Raw genomic sequence first — 11,766 nt, forward strand, 5'->3', positions numbered from 1 at the left:
AGATCACAAATCGTATCTAATCAAAGACATTACCCTCAAAAATTGAAAAAAATTCCCTCGTTCCCCGTAAATGGGGGAAACTTCCAAAAAAATTACGAATTTAAAATCGCTAATTTTCGAAAATTTTTCAATTTTTTTTACTTAAAATTGCCATAATTTTTTAAAAATAACCAAATCAATATAATTATTTTTTTTATAGATGCAAGATGTCTTTACCTATCATTTGGTATAGTTTTTTTCCATACTGACCCTTTACTTGCCCACATGGGGGGATTTAAAATGAACCACTTTTTCTCAAAAAATTAATTTTTTCATATTTACAAAAATTGATTTTTTTTTTTTTGAGAATTTTATTTTTTATGCTTAACAGATTAATAAAAAAAATGGGTTACTACTTGAAAAACTAAAGTTGATATTGATTTGAGGGATGAATATAAATATAGAGGGTTAAGGGATGAATGTGGAATCTTTATTTTTCTTGCTAAGTAGCTCAACAAAGATTTATAACAAATAAAATAATTACATATATGATAACACCAATATTTTAAAGAAAATTCCGTGAGGCATTGTTAGTCAATCACTCTGTATATTTCGAAAAAATATAATTTAAATATTGGCTGAAAACAATCTATGGCAACTGTTAAATAACATTTATTTTTGAATTAATGAAAAAATTTGTTTTAACATCGTTATTTGTTGTTGGCCAAAATATCGGTAAAAAATTAGTATAAAAGATCTAGTAAACTAAAAATTCATGGGGACTTTTAGTCTAACCAGCGAACGAAGAACATACAAGCTCTTGTGGAAGCTAAATTAGTCTAGAGGTCTCAGTCGCGTCGAAATCAAAATTCAAAAATCTTGAAATCAACGCGATAATCGCAAGTCGAACATATTGACTATTTCCAACAGTCTTTTGTATGTTTATGTGGTATGTTCTTTGGTCTTGTACGTAATGTTTTATATTAACGCAATTTTAATCTAACGATTTGTAAGACCAATAAAGAAATTCTATATAACACAACTTTCTTGTGCAATAAACTATTTCCAAATGGCCTAAGTCTCTTCAGTCATCCATAGAATGATCTAGGGTAGATGCGAGCTTAATTCAGTTCTTTGCACAATAGATGATACTAGTGTCTTATACTCCAATTGCTCGCGTTGTGACAGAGATCAGACTGGCTGGTCGACAAGTAGAGAGACACTTTAGAGAACGCTTATAATTAGTTGAAACCTTGACTACGATATTATAATGTTAGTACTCTGTTTAACCAGGTTATGGCGCTCCAATTATTAATAAAACACAATGCAATCTAATTAAGTTTTTATTTGTGTTAAGGTAAATAATAAAAATAAATAATCCAAATACCAATACGTTTTATGTGTTGAAATGTTTGTATCACCAAAAGTGTTCGGCCTAAAATAAAATATATAATAATTCTTTTAAGTCTGAGCGATTAAAAAATGGAATGTAAAATAATACAGATCTGATATGAATTATAACTAAGAACGAACTATATGCTGACGCAGATTCCATGTATGTGAACATTTACTAGGAAGAGGAGAGAGCTTTTTCTTTGGGAAAAAATGGCCTTTTTATTGCCCAAAAAACAAGTTTAGCGATTTCTGGTGAGATTTTTAGGATATTTTTTGTTGTACTTGATTGGTAAATGTGATAAAATATTTTACGTGGGCGTTTTATGAAATACGTAAAAGGGTAGTTGAATTTTGTGTAAGGGTATTATTTTTTATTCATCTTATCGACGGGAGAACATTGATTTGGTGATATATTTTTTTTAAGTATATGTATTATTTATTACATTTATTAAAATGTGATACTACATTATATATCTACAATGACAGCTGCTAATACTATGATAAGTTGGCCTCCGTTTACAATTACTTCAATAAATACAAATACATCTTTTTAATAAAATGCCATTATCTCAACACATGAAAACTTAGATGTTGCCATATGAAGGTCTGCTAGCTTGCAAGCTACCTTAACCTGATAATCGCATGGTATAATAAATAGCGTATAAAACCTAATCAGAACAAATCGGTACACACAACTTTTACTTAAAGTCACTTCTCCGCCCGTACTGAGGTCACTCTAAATAAAACTACCATTTCCTCCTTCGATACAGTGAAATATTTAGGTTTAACCCTTGACAAACGATTAACATGGACCAACCATATTCGTAAAAACAGACCTCTTTTAAACTTATAACTCTGCTTTCTTCGCTCGTTCGTAATAATTTAATGACATACTAACCTGAAAATCAAAATCTTAATGTATAAATCAATCATAAAACCAATTTGGTCGAAATTGTAAGAATATTGCACTTAGAAAAATTACCCATGCATTCCGTTATACAACGAACTATAATTGAAATTATGACCTTCATAAAAAAATTAACAGAGAAAACTCTTCAATTTTATAAACGTTTTTATAATGGATAACAAAATCAGTCAAATAGTCTTACCAATAAATTGTATAATAACTCTATACTAGACAATCATAGACGACGTCTAAAGATACAATGGTGTCGTGACTTATTGATGTAATCAAAATGTTATATTATTAAATTTAAGTGTCACTGATAGGTGAATTATGTCTCAAATGTATCGTGTTTTTGTATTACATCAACACTAGGGTGGCCCTCAAAAATCGAATGCCTTTTCTTTTTACGTTACCCCTTAATTTTTTTTAACGGTCAAAAAAATGAACTGCAAAATTTGGGACCGTTTAGATTAACCCGTGCTCCCGGGCCTATTAAGTTGAGTCGAAGAGTCAAATTTAATGGAAATAACTGATCCATGTCTCATAACTTTTTTTTTGCTAACTTAGAATTATAAAATTAAAACTCAAGTAAAGGAAATTTTACAAGAAATTCAAAAATAATAACTCCAATATTGTTTTCTTAATAAATAGCCCACAAAAACACTACATACAGTAAAACTCATGTAAAAGTCTTAAAAATACGTTATAACTGATTTTGTTGATTTTTACTTATTTATTTTCATTCTTTGGAAAACGAATATTCGTTAAAAAAAAAGATTCTAAAAGTTCAATTTTTTATGCCAAGTACAATAATAATTATTGTATAATAATAAATCTAATATAATTATTCTATTAGATTTATTATTTTATCGACAGTTAATTACAAACCTAACAAGATTTATTGTATTATTACATTTTGTCGTATCAATATATTAATTTTGGTTTACTGAGTTACTTTAAGATAGTACCAATTATATTATTATTAAAGATGAGTATATTTGAGTTATTTTCGACAACTGACATAATTTGTGTGGTATAAATGCAGCAGATAATTTGTGAATATGTTTAATCATATTTTACCTATTTATTGTTATTTATTAAATGATACGTTTTAATCACAAACGTACAATACTTTTAGACGTCTTTTAAAGTACAACGGACTAATATTTATCTTATTGGTAATTATTCCCACAAAATAACTGGTAGTAAGTTACCATTAAATTTATCAGTGTCCATTCTGTTTATTCTGTGATATCACCATTCATTCCCTATAAAATATTAATAGTGTATGCATTTATATAATCTGTGGTAGAATTAACATAGATAATGCTGTTAACATACATTGGCCTGTGCGATATATTGACAATAATTATATCTCCCTCTATATCCTATTGACGTAATTTTCGTCTCTCTCTATATCCTATTTTCGTAAGCCCTTCTAAATATGAGCCATCTGGAAGAATTTTTCGTTTTTTCTGCTTTAAAATTCACGTTTTTTTTCTTTGGTCTCGAGACCGGCGCCCAATGACGGCGCTTATTGTTTCCGATCGCCACGCGAATTTTTTGCTATCCGTTATCGTGTTCCCGCTAAAACGTCGTTATCAGCGCGTCGACGTCACGGTTTTGTTTTTCGCGCCATCGTCGTCCGTTACTTCGTCGTTTATTTTCATGATAATTCGAGTTTCGTCCGTCGCCCTGTCCTTCCCATATATGATTCTGTAATTTATAAATGGCGTTTGTTGTGTCTTGACGACCAAGAACTGATTTATATCGCGGGTAACGCATATTTATTTATTATGAAACGTGTGTTTTGATTTTGTGATATTCCAATTTTTTAATTTATGATGTTTGCCAGAACTTAATGTTTGTGGTTCCGCTTAAATATTTTTTCGACGGTCGATGTACGACAGTAATGACTGTTGATTAATGTCATTTGTAAATTATGTAGTTCTATTGCGATTATTAGTCGAAACGTGTGATCGGTAATTTTCCAGCGATCCTAATAAACATATTTTTTAAATTGTTGATATTTCAATGACAATGGCGTTATTGTTTAATTCGATTTTGTAATTTTTAGATGGCGTTTGTTGTGTTCCGAGGACTGCGGTCGAATAGTGGCTCAACCCGTTCGATCAACTCTGATCGACAACGGATTTATTACACGGGTAATTTATTATTTTTATCTGTTAAATAAAGTAGTCTGTCAATATTTTATCTATTGGTGACTGCAATGTGGTGTAATGCGTATTGAATAAATTCAACAAATTCTTATTGTTATCATATTTATTTATTCACACTCATTAACATCTTTGTGGTATTCTCGAATATTTATTAAAATGTGTAATTGACTATTGTTGTACAGTAGTTGTAATAATTAAATATTTATTTTTAATGGCTAATAATTAATCTGTTGTGTACATTTAAATTTTTCAACTTTATTTATATTCATATTTTGTTTGCGTGTATATATTTGTTGTTTCCTTAATGATTATTAGTTATTGAGAGTTGTGATAATTGACAATTTGATGACAATTGTAATAATGATGATATTATTTTTAAATTGTTAATATAATCATGGTAATGGCAGTATTAATTTATTTGATTTTGTAATTTTTAAACTGTGCTTCTGTCGTGTCCAAACGACTGATTGAAAAGCTGCTTGACCCGTTGACCAAAAGTGCTGCTTGCTATAATGAATGAGGATTTATTACACGGGTAAATTTTTTTTTTTTATTAAATAAAATTAGGTCAGTATTTTATCTATTTGTGATTACAATGTTACAATGTATATTGAACATATTCATAAGGTTTTAATTTATATTCACATTCGTTAACATCTTTGTGGTGTTTTATTATTAAAATGTGTAATTGACTGTTGTTTTTTAATAGTATTGATGGCAATAATTAATGTGTTTTGAAAATTATTTTAATTTTGCAATCTTTATATTTTTAATTTTTTGTTTGAATGTATTTGTTGTTCCCTTTATGATTATTTTTGAATTATAATAATTGTTAATATTATTAGAGAAATGGGAAATTGTATTTTATTTATTGGTGCATTTTGTACTACATCAATCTATACAATTTCTCTCTCTCTCTCTCTCTCTCTCTATATATATATATATATTTAATTTTAGCTTCGATGCGAAGCTGAGAAGGTATTGGTTTTACTAAGATGTGTGTTTTTTTTTTTGTGTGTGTGTTACCACTTTTTCTCAGCTCTCACCGAACCGATTTCTTTCAATGATACGTCAAAAGATCACAAATCGTATCTAGTTGAAGACATTATCCTCAAAAATTGAAAAAAATTCCCTCATTCCCCGTAAATGGGGGAAACCTCCAAAAAAATTACAAATTTAAAAATCGCTAATTTTCGAAATTTTTTCAATTTTTTTTACTAAAAACTGCCGTAACTTTTTCAAAAATGAACATATCAATATAATTTTTTTTTATATAGATGCTTGATGTCTTTACCTATCATTTGGTATATTTTTTTTGTAAATTTGACACTTAACCTGCCCACAGGGGGGGATTTAAAATGACAACTTTTTCACAAAAAATTAACTTTTTCAACTTAACTTTTGAAAATGTTCCGGAAGGTCTGACACTTTTATATATATCTTAAATTAAAGCTAATGTAATATACTTTAATTTGAAAAAAAAAAATTTGACCTCTGGACTTGTCTTCATGGTGAAAACGGCTACCGAATGCTATTTTTGTGTGAAAATTTTCGATTTTATAATTTACATTTTTTACTTTAAAGTGCTATAACTTTTTAAAAAATGTATGGATCAATACAATTTTTTCATGAGAAGTAGTATTTATATACATCTTTCATTGGATATACTTTTTTTTTAAATCAGACTATTTCCCTATATATGGGGGGGCTTCAAATATAAAAAATGCATATAGAAAGTAGAACTTTTTCAACGTAACTTTTGAAAGTGTTCCGGAAGGTCTGACACTTTTATATATATCTTAAATTAAAGCTAATGTAATCTACTTTATTATGTTAAATAAAATTTCAGACTTTATTTTGTCTTCACAGTGAAAATGGCTACCAACTGTTATTATTGTGTGAAAATTCTCAATTTTATTTTTTACATTTTTAACTGTATAATGCTATAACTTCTTGAAAAGTGTATTGATCAATATAATTTTTTTATAGGAAATACTATTTTTTAATAATCCCTTTTTCATTCGACATACTTTATCTTAATCAGGATATTAATAAGGAACTAGCAGTTTATGAAGCTTTTGGAATAATCCACCAATTTTTTAAAATTAAACACTATCTAAAGATTTGCATCGAAGCGTTTNTTGAATAATCCACCAATTTTTTAAATTTAAACATTATCTAAAGATTTGCATCGAACCGTTTTTTTTTTTTATAGTGATTTTAATTACTGTCAGATATTATTATACTTCATTCAACTATGCCGCGACCCCCCTGTGCTGGGTTGGTTTTTGTTTGAATATACTACATTTATATTTGTTATTCCCTTTACGATTAATTCTTATTGAAAAGTGTTATTGACAATTTCAATGCAATTGCAATATTAATAGTATAATTTTTAAATTGTTGATATAATCATGGTAATGGCAGTATTAATTAATTTGATTTTGTAATTTTCAGTCTGTGCGGCTTTTGTTTTGTCCGGATGACTGGTCGAATAGCGTCTTGACCCATTGGCCAATAGTGCTGGCTATTATTCATAATAGTTGTATTACACGGGTAACTAATTTAGATTCATTTAATAAAATTAATTTTGTTGTTAGAAATAAATTTATCTGCTCTGTACACGTTAAACATATAGTCGATCGGTATTTAATTTATTGTTGAGTGCAAGGTGTAATATGTGATACATCAGATCACACATTATATATATATATATATATATATATATATATATTTCAATTTTTGTGTACATATATCGACTATTATACAGCAATCTCGGTTATTACCTTTTTCTTAACAGCAGTATTAATTAATTTGACTTTTTAGCTTTCAGACTGTGTGTTTGTTGTGTCCACATGACTGTGTTTATATAATGTCTCAACTTGTAGAGTCTACAGTGTTTTTTAAAAGTATTGGTCTACAGTGTAGACCAATACTTTTAAAAAACATCACTGGTAGAATGAAGGATACCATAATTATTACAAGATTCAGTTTTTAAAAAAAATTATGACTTCAGGGTTTTTTAAGACATACTACTTATTAAAAAAGTAGTATCTATACTTACAACCTTTATTGTGGGCGAATAGCTATAAAAAAAGTTGAATAAACATAAAAATATATTTTGGGAAAAATGACGTGGAATACTAAGTAATAATAATTATAATACATCATGATTTAATTTTTAATGAATTTAATACTTGAATTTTAATCCTTTTAATTAATAATACAAAAACATCATAATAATATTATTCTTTAAGAGAATAAAATAATTAATAAAATTAAATAACACAAAATAATATTATTACTTTTATCACAGATTTATTAACAAAATAAAATCAAATTAACTTTTTACAACATCATAGTATTCAAAATATTATAATAATAAAAAGTAAATAATTAAAAACAAAATATAATATTATACTGTTATGTTGATTCAAGAGACTTATAGAAATCATCGTATGTTGATGGAACAAGTCCCATTGAGCATAGTGATAACAAATCTGCAATCTTTGGTTTTCCAATATGTAATTTTCCATTGTATGCTTTTATTGGTTTAAAGCGAGGTTGATGTTTTCCCCTTTGTTTTTCTTTTCTTGATATATCGATTTCAACAAAGTCTGAAGCACTTAAATCATATTTTATGCATAGTTCAAATGGCTTTTCAAAAATCACAGCTATTTCTCTAATGGTATTCCACTTGATGTTGCTAACGTCACGAGCTGTTGTCCAATTACACAATTTGTCATCAATTAATGATTTGAAATCCAAAATATCTTCATTTGATACCTTAATCACTGTACGGTTTTCCAGTAATTTTCGCACAGCTTATTAATGTTACCCATCGAGCAGGGACATATATAGTTTTACCTTTTTGAGCATTTTCTATGCATGCATGCATGATATCACCCTCATTTTGGGTATGCCCCTTTTCTTAAAATCTATGTGTGATTTAAATTTTTAGGGTGAAGGCTGCATACTCCAACATTGCAAAAATGAAACGATTTCTGTTTTGACCACTGCAATTATCCGAATAGAAGCAAAATTCTTTTACTTCTTTAGTCATGTACTTCAAAAACTTCATTAAGCATGTACCTATCTCATTCGACCCTCGTTTTGCCTCTGACTTATTCCATATATAACAATAACCTAATTTTGTACCAATATCATATACCGTGAAATTATAAACTGCAATTTTTCGCTTATAATAAAAAGAACTTGCTTTACCATGGGGTGTAGTCAGAACTTTTTGCAAATCAAAAACGGCAATACAACTCAGGGTTATTAATTTATCGTTGTTTATCAATATTTTTTTGATCTCTAGCAATGTTCTTGTTTACTAAGAGTCTCATTGTCTTGAATGGTCCCCTAAACCCCAGTATTCACCAAATATTTCCTTATGTATTTCCTCGCTAACTTTTTTGGAGCATTTCTTTTTGCATTTACATGGTACACCCATTTGTTTTACTTTTATCTTTTTCCCCATTCTGTTTGTATGCTCTAAACCCAAGTTTAACATTTTTTTAGATTTGTTGTCTATCTATTCAGATGTATTTCGTTGACGTACACGGGTGTTTTTCTTTAGGAGTAATATTATTATCTTTCTTAAGCCATCAAGGTCCTAATAATATTATTATATTATTAAACCCATAATATTATTATTATAATATAATAATATTTGCTCATGACTTTTTATAATGATAATACATTTTCAATTCATTCAATAGTAATTTATATTTTAATTTAATAACAAATTAAAAATTATAATTACTTCTTGATTGGGAACTAACACAATATCATTATTATCTAGATTAACATTTGAATTAATTTCATTAATATTTTCTACTAAATCATTAGCTGTTGAAGTATCCTTAAATTAAAATTAAATAAGTATTAATAATTACTATACAGGGCCGGATTGGACAAATTTGGCCCACTGAGTTTTCTGTACTTTTCCGGTCCAGTTACAAACCGGCAACCCTTGACCCAAATTTTTTTTTAATCATATTACTGTAGGCAGGCTCGCTCTGACTTAGTTGACTGCCTTTGTTTAACAAACAAGTTAGCTGCACCCCTAAATTTCATATTTGAGCTTTATCAGAATCAGTGGCGGATTTAAGGATTCAAATAAAAATATTTTTCGTAAAACTAAATCTGTAGCCTAAAAATGTAAAACACTGAAATTTTTCTTATTTTTCCAAAACTTTGACCTTTATGCGCGCCCAGTTAATCATGTAGTATGAAGTTAGACATAAAGACATAAAGAAACAAACTTACGCCTGGCGCTCCTGAAGCTTCACATAAAAATTTTCCTTCATGTGTAAATAATGGCCACTCTAATGAACGTATAATGGCAATGACATGATTATCTATTAAAATGTGTATTAGCAATTGTACAGCAAATAAAATATTAAAAATTTTTTTTTCGCATTGTAGTTGTGACCATATTAATTAATGTGATTTGTAAATTTTAGATTGTGCACAGCCTCTGGTAAAGCTACAAAAATTTTCCATTCTGTTTTACCCGCGATGTGTTGATAGTGCTATGCTATTGGTTTTTTTTTTAGCCAGTGCTTGCCCTCCTTTGCTGTTCGCCGTTCCTCCATTATGGTACTGTAAGTTTTTCGTTAGTTGTTATCTTGGATTTTATTTTGATTTATATTGTTTACTTTTCAGCCTGTCAAACCTCGATTCTATAATAGATGTTATAATAGTAAATTATTTTTGATAATTCTAAGTTAAAATTACTATGGAAACAGTACACATAGACATTTTCTTAGTAAATTCGAGTTATTCAATACATTGTGATAAACTGAATGTTCTATATTTGTGTTTATTATATTAATAATTATTAATTAAACTTGTATTATTTATCTTTTTAACATTAATTGTATTTATATAATCAATGTGTTACGGGAAAATTGTTTAAACCATTTATGGTGATGCAATGTCTTTTGAAAATGAAATACAATTTTCGATAGTAATAAAATACAGTACGATGAACAATACTTCCTGTTTAGCTTTCAGACTGATCCCAGTTGTAAGTACATTTATTAAAATTTTATTGTAAAATATCTGAAATTTCAATAAATTACCAACAATCAGTGGTGTAGTCCTAAAAATGTTTATGGGTATACGCTAGGCTGGTCCTTATCTACTAAGGCTAAAAAAAAAAATTGAACAAAACATAGCGGCACCCCCTAATTTTGTTTATTTTTAGATAATAATGATTTTTGTTGAGTTTCGTAAGATTTACTTACCCCCTTCGGGTGCCGAATGAGGGTTGAAAATATACGCCTATATTATGAATAGATAATAACGTGGGGGGCTCCGCCCCCACACCCCCCATTGCACGTTATATTTTCTACATACAATATTTCACAATTATTTTGTTGAACTTTTAACTTTATACATTATCAACAGTGATATAGTCGTAATTTGATCAATAGATAAATTAAAAACCTAAATGAGGAAATGTGGGGAATTTCACCCCAACACTACTTTTCAAAAGNAATTAAAAACCTAAATGAGGAAATGTGGGGAATTTCACCCCAACACTACTTTTCAAAAGCCTTAACTATAACATAGTTTTGCGGGACGGAATACAAATATTGTGATGTTTTAACTGTGTTAAAAATATGTATTTTCTAATTATTATATAATGCAACTAAAACTCCAACTCTCCCAGATACGGCCTTGCTCCTTCCAACTTCCAAACTATTACTCAAATATTTTTACTGACACTTCTAAGTTCTTACATAAATTAAATTTCATAGTCATATAATCGATAAGTGTATTATTAGATACTGTTATATTTTTTGTAAATAAACAATAAACTTTATGCAGTAATAAAATAATCTTACAATCATTGTTTTCAAATCGTTAAAACATAAATGAAATAAACGTGAATGGGTACATGTTAGCACTATCTTAATTCATTATAGGTAATGTATTAAATACTAGATTGGTTGGTAAACGGTTTATTACGGAAAATTACAAATTACCATTTTAACAGCTATAGCAATAACTTTCAGTTTCAACTTAGTATGTGCTATATCGTTAATTTCTGGTCGATGTTTTAAATTTTGTCAAATGTCAATAAAATTGTCGTGAAATGATAAACATTATCCTATTTATTTTATTGATATTTATTTATACACTTTGACAGTGTTTTGTTTTACATTTATATTCTATTTTTAAAATGATAATAGTCTCGAGCCATATTTGTGTGTTTATAACTTCAGATATATGTTTATATGTGGTATGACTGTAGAGATTAAACAAACTGATAAGAATTATTCAAAATTT

The 11,766-nt window shown here is 28.2% G+C and overlaps 1 long non-coding RNA gene across 1 annotated transcript; it reads left to right on the forward strand.

Annotated features, from left to right (window-relative positions):
• Positions 1 to 3,760: 3,760 nt before the first annotated feature.
• LOC126905625 (uncharacterized) lies at positions 3,761 to 10,963 on the forward strand. The gene is made up of 5 exons (XR_007704063.1): positions 3,761 to 4,263; positions 4,359 to 4,446; positions 6,919 to 7,017; positions 9,933 to 10,073; positions 10,135 to 10,963. It is a non-coding gene; the product is annotated as an uncharacterized LOC126905625 (long non-coding RNA).
• The last annotated feature ends 803 nt before the right edge of the window (positions 10,964 to 11,766 follow it).

This window comes from Daktulosphaira vitifoliae, unplaced genomic scaffold (assembly GCF_025091365.1).
Source record: "Daktulosphaira vitifoliae isolate Bord-2020 unplaced genomic scaffold, ASM2509136v1 Scaffold_4, whole genome shotgun sequence".
Taxonomy (NCBI): Eukaryota; Metazoa; Arthropoda; class Insecta; order Hemiptera; family Phylloxeridae; genus Daktulosphaira; species Daktulosphaira vitifoliae.